The 9,088-nt window shown below is 40.7% G+C and overlaps 2 pseudogenes; both read right to left on the minus strand.

Annotated features, from left to right (window-relative positions):
* Positions 1–286: 286 nt before the first annotated feature.
* LOC110572166 lies at positions 287–2,301 on the minus strand (annotated as a pseudogene).
* A 6,154-nt stretch (positions 2,302–8,455) lies between these two features.
* Positions 8,456–8,570, minus strand: LOC123323551 (annotated as a pseudogene).
* Positions 8,571–9,088: the final 518 nt, after the last annotated feature.

The raw sequence follows: 9,088 nt of genomic DNA on the forward strand, positions 1-9,088 counted from the left end.
ACAGCATGGGTGCAAAAAAAAAAATCTACATTAAAACCCTTTGTTGGAATGCTTTACACTTGCCACAGAACAGAAACTAAAATAAACTGTTATACAATTATTCACAAATACAGTCCTTGAGTTTTTTGCCCATACACATGAGTATTGTCTAAAACATGTTTTCTTTGTAGTAGCTAGGCCCTGCCACCACTGTGCTTGGCTGAGTTCACAAATCCGTTGTAACCTGTAGCTTCCCTGTCACTTCTCTGGCACTTCTCTCCTGCTAAGTTTTGTTTCCTGGCAGTAATTAAAACCTTCTGCCACAGCCATAGCTACTGCTGCTGCTGGAACCGCCATAGCCACTTTGGTTTCGTGGTTTGGCAAAGTATTGGCCTCTACCACCACAGGGGCCAGAACTTCTGCCTCCATAATTTCCTCCTTTCATGGGTCCAAAATTTGAGGATTGATTGTTGTAATTGCCAAAATCATTATAGCTTCCACCACCTCCAAAGTTGCTTCCATCATTACCAAATCCATTATAGCCATCTCCACTGCCACCATATCCACCACCACCTCGACTGCCACCAAAGCCACCTCGACCACTGAAGTTCCCTCCACGACCAAACTTGTCATTCCCACCAAAACCACCTCCATGACCATCACCAAAGTTTCCAGAACCACTTCGATCTCTTTGGCTGGATGAAGCACTAGCCATCTCTTGCTTAGATAGGGCTTTCCTTACTTCACAGTTGTGGCCATTCTCAGTATGGTATTTTTGAATGATAGTCTTGTCTAGAGAGTCATGGTCATCAAATGTTACAAAAGCAAATCCTCTCTTTTTGCCACTGCCTCGGTCAGTCATGATCTCAATCACTTCAATTTTCCCATACTGTTCAAAATAATCTCTTAGATGATGTTCTTCAGTGTCTTCTTTAATGCCACCAACAAAAATCTTTTTCACAGTTAAGTGGGCACCAGGTCTTTGAGATCTTCTCTTGAGACAGCCCTCTTTGGTTCCACAACTCTTCCATCCACCTTGTGTGGCCTTGCATTCATGGCTGCATCCACCTCCTCCACAGTGGCATATGTAACAAACCCAAAGCCTCTGGGGTGCTTGGTGTTTGGATCTCTCATTACCACACAGTCTGTAAGCCTTCCTCATTGCTCAAAATGGCTCCTCAGACTCTCACCGGTTGTTTCAAAGCTCAAACCTCTGATGAAGAGCTTCTGCAGCTGTTCAGGCTCTTTGGGAGACTCTGACTTAGACCTGACGGTGATGGGAGGGGAGGTTTTAACGATGCTTACATATTGGAGTCCATGGGCAGAAAGGTGTAATCTAACGAAAGTATCTCTTCCCAACTCATTCTATTGGGCACCATGACCTTATTTTCAAAACAGGACAAAGACCCCATTAAAAAGGAGAGTTAAAGGCCAATATCCCTGATGAACATGGATGCAAAAATTCTAAACAAGACACTAGCATATCGAATGCAATGGTACATTAAAAGAATTATTCACCACAATCAAGTGGGATTTATTCCTAGGCTGCAGGGATTGTTCAATATTCACAAATCAATCAATGTGATACACCATATTAATAAAAGGAAAGGATAAGAACCACACAATCCTCTCAATAGATGCAGAAAGTATTTAATACCATTTTATTACTTGTTTTCTTGTTGTTTCTGGAGATTTTTTCTGTTCCTTTCTAGTCTTTGTCACTTTTGGTCTTTCTTTCCCAAAGAGTCCCCTTTCATATTTCTTGCAGGACTGGTTTAGTGTTCATGAAGTCCTTTAGTTTTGTTTTGTTTTTTTTTTTTTATGTCTGGGAAACTCTTTATCTCTCCTATTTTGAATGATAGCCTTTGAGGAGTTATTCTTAGAAAATATATTATAAGTCCTAAAGAGTGAGTGTGGAAGCAGCTGAAACGTCAGCAGCGGTCCTGTTCTCGGGCTGTTGAAGACAATGGCCGGATAGGGGCAGGGCATAAGTTAGGAGCTATGAAAGAATGTGACCCTCAGTCTCCGCTTTCTGCACCTGGTGATTGCTAGCCCAAACATTCCGCTCCTCCCTTATCCCGTGACTGAACTGGTTGCGTGCCCACGTGTAGGGGAAAATGCAAGCCTGCTTCAAGATATTTGCCATCCCTTTGTGCTCCTTTCCCATGCTCAGAGGCATCTGTCCTTGCTTTTCTGGTGAAAAAAATAAATAAATAAAAGCTACGTGCAGGATTCAGCTGCTGCTGCTTTCCCTTGCAGAAGCAGCTCTTCACTGCCGCTCAGATTGGTGTCTGAGAATTTTATTTCAGTGCGTGACGACATTGGGCACCCGAACAGGGACATTTTCAGGGCTCGATAGAGTCCTGGTCCACAATGTGGGGCGACATTTGGTTCCCGAGGGTGGGGCTTTTTCAGGGCTCAATAGAGTCCCCGGCCGCAGTGTGGGGCGACATTTGGTCCCTGAGGGTGAAGCTTCTTCAGGACCTGATAGAGTACTTGTCCGCACGTCACTCCTCAAGCCCAAGAAAGGGAAAGAACGTTCACTCATCCAGGTAGGAACTACAGGCACTCGATTCCTGCGACGGAGTGACCATTGAACTCATTTTTTCTTTCTTTCAGGTGTGCAGTATTTAGTTTCGATTTCTCTCTGATCTATTTTTCCGTCTGTTATAAACCTGTTAGTCATGGGAACATCTTTAAGTGTAGCTGCTCATAAAAAGCAGCTACATATGTTGCTACATTCTATAGGATGCAAAGTAACTGTTAAAAATTTAACACAATTTTTGTCTGTAATATATCAACACTGCCTGCGGTACCCACCTGAAGGCTCTTTTTCGGTTGAGGACAATGTACGCATGGGCAAAAGGCTAAAAAATGCCTTTAAATGTCCTGTTAAAATTTCTCATTTGCATACATGGAATCTTTGCCGGATGGCTATCCACTCTTTACAGAAAAAACCGGCTGAAGCTAGTTGGCAGGACCTTATTCCTCCCCCTTCAATCTGCCATCACTGTCCCCAGTCATGGCAAGAGCCCCTAATACCCCACTGGAGGCTCCAATATGATCCCCTAATAAATTGCCTCCTCCTTCGCCCTCTCTAACAGCAAAAAATAAACCTGTCAAAAGAGAGTCCCTCCTTTTCCATAAAAAGGAAAAAAAATGTTATAGGAAGCCCCCAAACAATAAGGCTTTATTGGAGCATTTCCTGTCCTTTAAGCCCAGGAACAAGCTCCAGGGCACAATCATTTGCCATTCCAGGTCTTCAAAAAGCTCCATTGGAACGTCCATATGAATGGACCTTCTCTCTTCAGTTCCCAAGGACTCTCCCTTGGGATGCCCTCTAACTCATTAAAAACAATCTGAATTGCAAAATTTTAAAAAGGCCTGATCTCCTGTAATACTGCATGGCCTCAATGAAATCTATCAATTAAATCTCTTCTGCAGAAAACAGAGCTCTACATCAGAACCCGGACCTAAGGGCCTCTTGCAAAATGTGTTTGCCCAAATATGTCTGGCTGGTAAACTCTCTCCTATTGGATGATAATTATCTAAGTAGCCTCCTCCGAATAAACCCAGGTTGCTGGAGGAAACACAGGCCCTCCCTAGCAAAGGGGACACTGACTCTTACTCTCTCTCTCTCTCTCACTGTTCCTCCTAATAAATGTGGGGGCTTCTCCCTCATTTCCTGGGTTTTAATGGCTATGGTTGGAACCCACTATGTTTGGTTAGTCTACCTCAGGACGGAAACTTTACGGAATATTCCCAAGCAGGTACCAAAACTCTTTTTGTTTCGGGGAAGTTCCCTGTCTTTTCTGGCCTCACATGGACTGCCTATTTCCACTTTGGTGGAAAAACAAATAAACAAAAATCTATGTCTGCTCATCTGTCTGAGCTGACAGGCTTTAAACCAGGAAATTTTTTCTCTGCCTTCTGGCAGCACTCTGCCTCTTCAGCCTCCCCTCCTCCTGTTCCTGTACCACCTTGATGCAGCCTACATACACCGCTCACTTCAGATTTCCCCATCAGTGTCTCCAACAAAAATTGACGATAGGAAACAAACCAATTAACTTCTACAAAAAAAAAAAAAAATTCCAGGTGAAATATAATCTGGTATTTAAACTAATTAAAGTTTGTTGGTTTAATTAAAATAAACATGTCTTTAAAGTTATCAGCATTAAATGTGAAACTTTTATTCTACCAAAATTTACTAAAGCTCAAACAAGCTTATGTTATCTCTGTTGCAATTTGCTAGCCAAAAATCAACTTAAAATAATGGTTAATTTTCTTTCTTAAAGTTTTCATGGGTAATTGTTAAAACAGCTTTAGAAGTCTTTGGCAACCTAAAACTTCAAAGTTTTGCTTGAATAATAACTTAGAATTAAATTCATTGGACATCTATGTCTTCTCCAAACAAAATGAAGTACTAGAACGTTGATTACTAAATGTAGGTTTATGCTTTTGACTTCCTATTTCAAAAAAACTAAAAATATTTAAATCTGTTGGCAAACATGCTTTATGCTTAACTGATTCATAAATTTGACATCTAAAAAGTTTTTAATATAACAGTTCACACTTAGTTACTACTTAGTTTTCACTAAAGACTAAGGTTTCTAAAAATGCAAAATTCTGCTAAATGTAATTAAAACTGACAAAAAAGAGGGGCTCTTAAATACTTTTACAAAAAATACTCCTATTTTTTATATCCCCAAAAACCAGGCAAATGGAAATTGTTACATAATTTACCAGCAATTAATGCTCAAATAATTCCCATGGGGCCCTTGCAATTTGGTCTTCCAAAACCTTCCTTACTTCCTTCAACTCATAATCTCATTGTGATTGATCTTAAAGATTGCTTTTTTACTTCCCTTGCACCCTAAAAATAAAAAGAAAAAGAAATATTTGTTTTCTCAGTCCCTAAAATTAACAGTCACAGACCTATACAAAAATACCAATAAAAATATTTACTTCAAGGGATAATAAATAGCCCCACCATATGTCAGTCTTTTGTTATCCCAACCCAACCCAAACATAAGGTTGCCTCTTCCTTTTCTCTCCAATTGCAGCTCCTACAAAATGGTTGAGATGATCAGAAAAACAAAATAAACAAAACAACTCAATTAACTGGATTTAATCCCCAATATATCTATTTAGGCATCAACAACAAAAAAATTGGATCTTTATTCTCCTCTGCTTTAAATTCTCATTCCTTTTTTTCACCAAGGGGCAAGGGCTTTGACTAAACAGTTTTCTACCCTCCTTCACAGGCAAAACACATCATACGTTCCTGTCCTGACTGCCAACGATTTTCTTCTGCTCACCTTCCTGGAGGAATTAATCCCCGCAGTTTATCCGCAAATCAACATGGCAAATGGATGTTACCCATTTCCCCTCATTCGGCGGACTACAACGGATACATGTTACTATTAATATTTACTCTAAATATATATGGGCCTCCGCTCAAAGAGGTAAACTCTACTCTCATGTCATTAACCATCTCTTTAAAATGCTTCGCCATAATGGGCATCCCCCAAAAACTTAAAAAGGACAATGGCCCAGCTTATAGGTCCAATCACATAACCAGTTTCTAAATGATTGGAAAATTACACATTCTACTGGCATTCCCCACAATCCTCAAGGTCAAGCCATTGTTAAACGTGCCAATGGTATCTTAAAACTACTTTTATATAAACAGAAAGGGGGAACTGAGGCCCTCAGAATAAGAATAATGAAGGCACTGTTTACTATTAATCACTTACAACTAGGCAAACATTTTAATTCTGCTCATTCAAAGCATTTTTGGGTTGAGGAACCCCTTCCCAAGCTACAAGTATGGTATAGACTGCCCGGTGGGGGACCACAATGGAATGGCCTGGCACCTTTACTCACATGGGGGAGAGGTTATGCTGCTGCGCTTTCTCCACAAGGTCCTATATGGCTACCCGCTCGGCTGATTAAGCCTCATCATGAGCTGGTATGAAGAATTCAAAAACCTGCTTCCATGCTTCAGCCTGATGTCGGTGACTCTCTGCCTTTCCACCTTTAACTTTTTTGCAAATGAACATTACCCATGTATATGTTGCTAAGCAGCAAGCCCAAACCTGGCTCTCAGTTCGATTGTCCAGGCCCTGGCAAGGGGGATCCCCCCTACAATAATTGGTCTGTGCTTTAGAAGAAAGAGAAAAAAACCCAAAACCGTTCTTAGGTATCCCACTGGCAGCTATTTTAGCCATCACTGCTATAGCCACTACTGCAGTAACTACTGCCACATCTTTGGTTATCTCCCTCCAAGCAGCACAATAAGTGCATTCATATATGTAAAACACTACAACTACTTTAGAAGAACAGGTTAAGATTGATCAACAAATTTTTGCTAGACTGCAGACTTTAGAAGCTGCTGTTGTCTGGCTAGGAAAACATCAACAGGCACTCTGGACCAGATCCCAATTAACTTGAGACTCAGAGTTTATCCCCTACTGCATTACTTCAATTCCCTATAACAAGACTTGAGGGAAATTGAAAACTCATCTTAATCAAGCTTTTTTCTCCTCTTTGAATCTCTCCATTAAAAATCTGAAACTCAGATTATAAGCACAAATACAAGAAAGTCAACAAGCTACCATTAATACTCTCAATGACATTTCTATCTGGCTCATTAAAAGAAAAATGGTCCTCTGGGTTCAATCGCCACTCTTGGTTTTACATGGCTATACTGCTTTTAATGATCTTCTTTCTCGTTATAGTCATCAAGGCAAGCCTATCCTGCTGTTCTGCCTGGAAGACCTGAAACACACTCATAGCAACCATCATGCAGATCCTCATCACCCTCTTTACTAGCCCACCTAAAAATCCCAATAAATAGAAAGGGAGAACTGTGGAGTTATTCTTAGAAAATATAAGCCCTAAGGAGTGAGTGTGGAAGCAGCTGAAACGTCAGCAGCGGTCTTGTTCTCGGGCTACTGAACGCAATGGCCTGGTAAGAGCAGGATCCCACGATCCCCAGGGGCAGGGCATAAGTTAGGAGCTATGAAAGAATGTGACCCTCAGTCTCCGCTTTCTGCACCTGGTGATTGCTAGCCCAAACCTCCCGCTCCTCCCTTATCCCATGACTGACTTGTTGTGTGCCCACGTGTAGGGGAAAATGCAAGCCTGCTTCAAGATATTTGCCATCCCCCAGTAGGAGCAGGATCCCATGATCTCCTGGGGCAAGGCATAGATTGAGAGAATATATTGTAAACCCTAAGACGACAGCCTTGTGGATAAAATATTCTTGGCTGTAGATTTTTCCCATTTAGCATGTTGAATATATCATGTCACTTCATTCTGGCTTGCCAAGTTTCTGTGGAGAGATCTGCAGCTAACCTTATGGGTCTTCCCTTGTAAGGTAGAGACTTCTTTTGTCTTGCTGCTTTTAGGATTTTTTCTTTATCACTATATTTTGCAAATTTAACTACAATATGTCTTTTTGTTGGCCTGCTTTTGTTGATTTTGATGGGATTTCTCTGTGCTTCCTTGATTTGGATGTCTGTTTCCTTCCCCAGATTAGGGAAGTTTTCAACTATTATTTCCTCACATAAAGCTTCTGCCCCCCCTTTTCTCTCTCTTCTTCTTTTGGGACTCCTGTGATATGAATGTTATTACATTTGATGTAGTCACTGACTTCTCTAAGTCTATTCTCGTGATCCATAATTCTTCTATCTTTTGTTCAGCTTCATTATTTCCATCCTTTTTAAAAAAAGATCTTATTTATTTATTTGACAGAGAGAGAGAAAGCACAAGTAGGCAGAATGGCAGGCAGAGGGAGAGGGAGAAGCAGGCTCCCCTCTGAGCAGAGAGCCTGACGTGGGACTTGATCCCAGGACCCTGGGATCATGACCTGAGCTGAAGGCAGACGCTTAATGGACTGAGCCACCCAGGCACCCTTCCATTATTCTTTTCCATCACTTATTTGTTCCTCAGCTTCTTCTATACTTGTGGTCATTACATTCAGCCTGTTTCAAATCTCAGTTATTGTATTTTTCATTCCTGACTGATTGTTTTTTAATTCTTTTTTCTCTGTGGTAAGAGTCTCCCTGATGTCTTCTATGCTTTTCTCAAGCCCAGTGTGTATTCTTATGATTGTTGCTTTAAATTCTCCATCAGGCATATTTCTTATATCTGTTTTGATTTATCTCTGGCCATGACCTTTTCTTGTGTTTTCTTTTGAGATGAATTCCTCTGTTCTGGCATTTTGTTTAAATCACTGTCTTCTTCTCTGTGTTAGAATATCCTGTTATGTTTCCTGCTCCTGAGAGTAATAGCTTTATGAAAGAGGTCATATTGTGTCCAGGGCCTGGCTCTTCAGGATTTGTTTGTGGTGTGTGCTGCATGCCCTCTGCTGCTGTGTTTTGGCTCCCTTACCTATTCGGGCCAGTTGTCTGCAGAGGCTTTCCTTGCCTGCATGGGCAGCGTGTGGACCTTGGCCAGAATGTGTTGAAAAAAAAAACGATGGTTAGATGCCATGAAGTAGGTGGGAATGCCTTCGTTGTATGTGTGTTATGGGGCCTCTTCCATCCTTGTCAAGGGGAATGCTAACCTCTCCTTTCATACAACACTGAAGATCTTTTTGAATGGTATTTGTTTGGGAACCTATGAACTTCATGAACTTGGATGTCCAATCCTCTTCCCAGATTTGAAATATTCTCAGGCATTATTTCTTTAAATATGTTTTCTATCTCCTTCTGTCTCTCTTTTCTTTCTGGGACTCCAATTATTTGCTCATTACTTCATTTGATTATAGCCCATAGTTTATTTAGGCTTTCTTCATTTTTTTGATTGTTTTTTTCTTCGTTCTGTGACTGGGTTATCTTAAGGGCCTGTCTTCTACTTTATCGTTTTTTTCTTCTGCTTGATCCATTCTAGGGTTGATCCTCTCTACTGAATTTTTCATTTAATTCACTGTATTTTTCAGTTTTAGAATTTCTGTTTGGTGTTTATTTTTTGTGATTTCTATCTCTGTTGAATTCTCATTTTGTTCATGTGTTGTTTACTGGATTTTCTTGCATTGTCCTTCTGTGTTTTCTTGTAGCTCATTGAGTTTCCTTAAAACAACAATTTTGAATTCTTTTCAGGT

The sequence above is a fragment of the Neomonachus schauinslandi genome, chromosome X (genome assembly GCF_002201575.2).
Source record: "Neomonachus schauinslandi chromosome X, ASM220157v2, whole genome shotgun sequence".
NCBI lineage: Eukaryota > Metazoa > Chordata > Mammalia > Carnivora > Phocidae > Neomonachus > Neomonachus schauinslandi.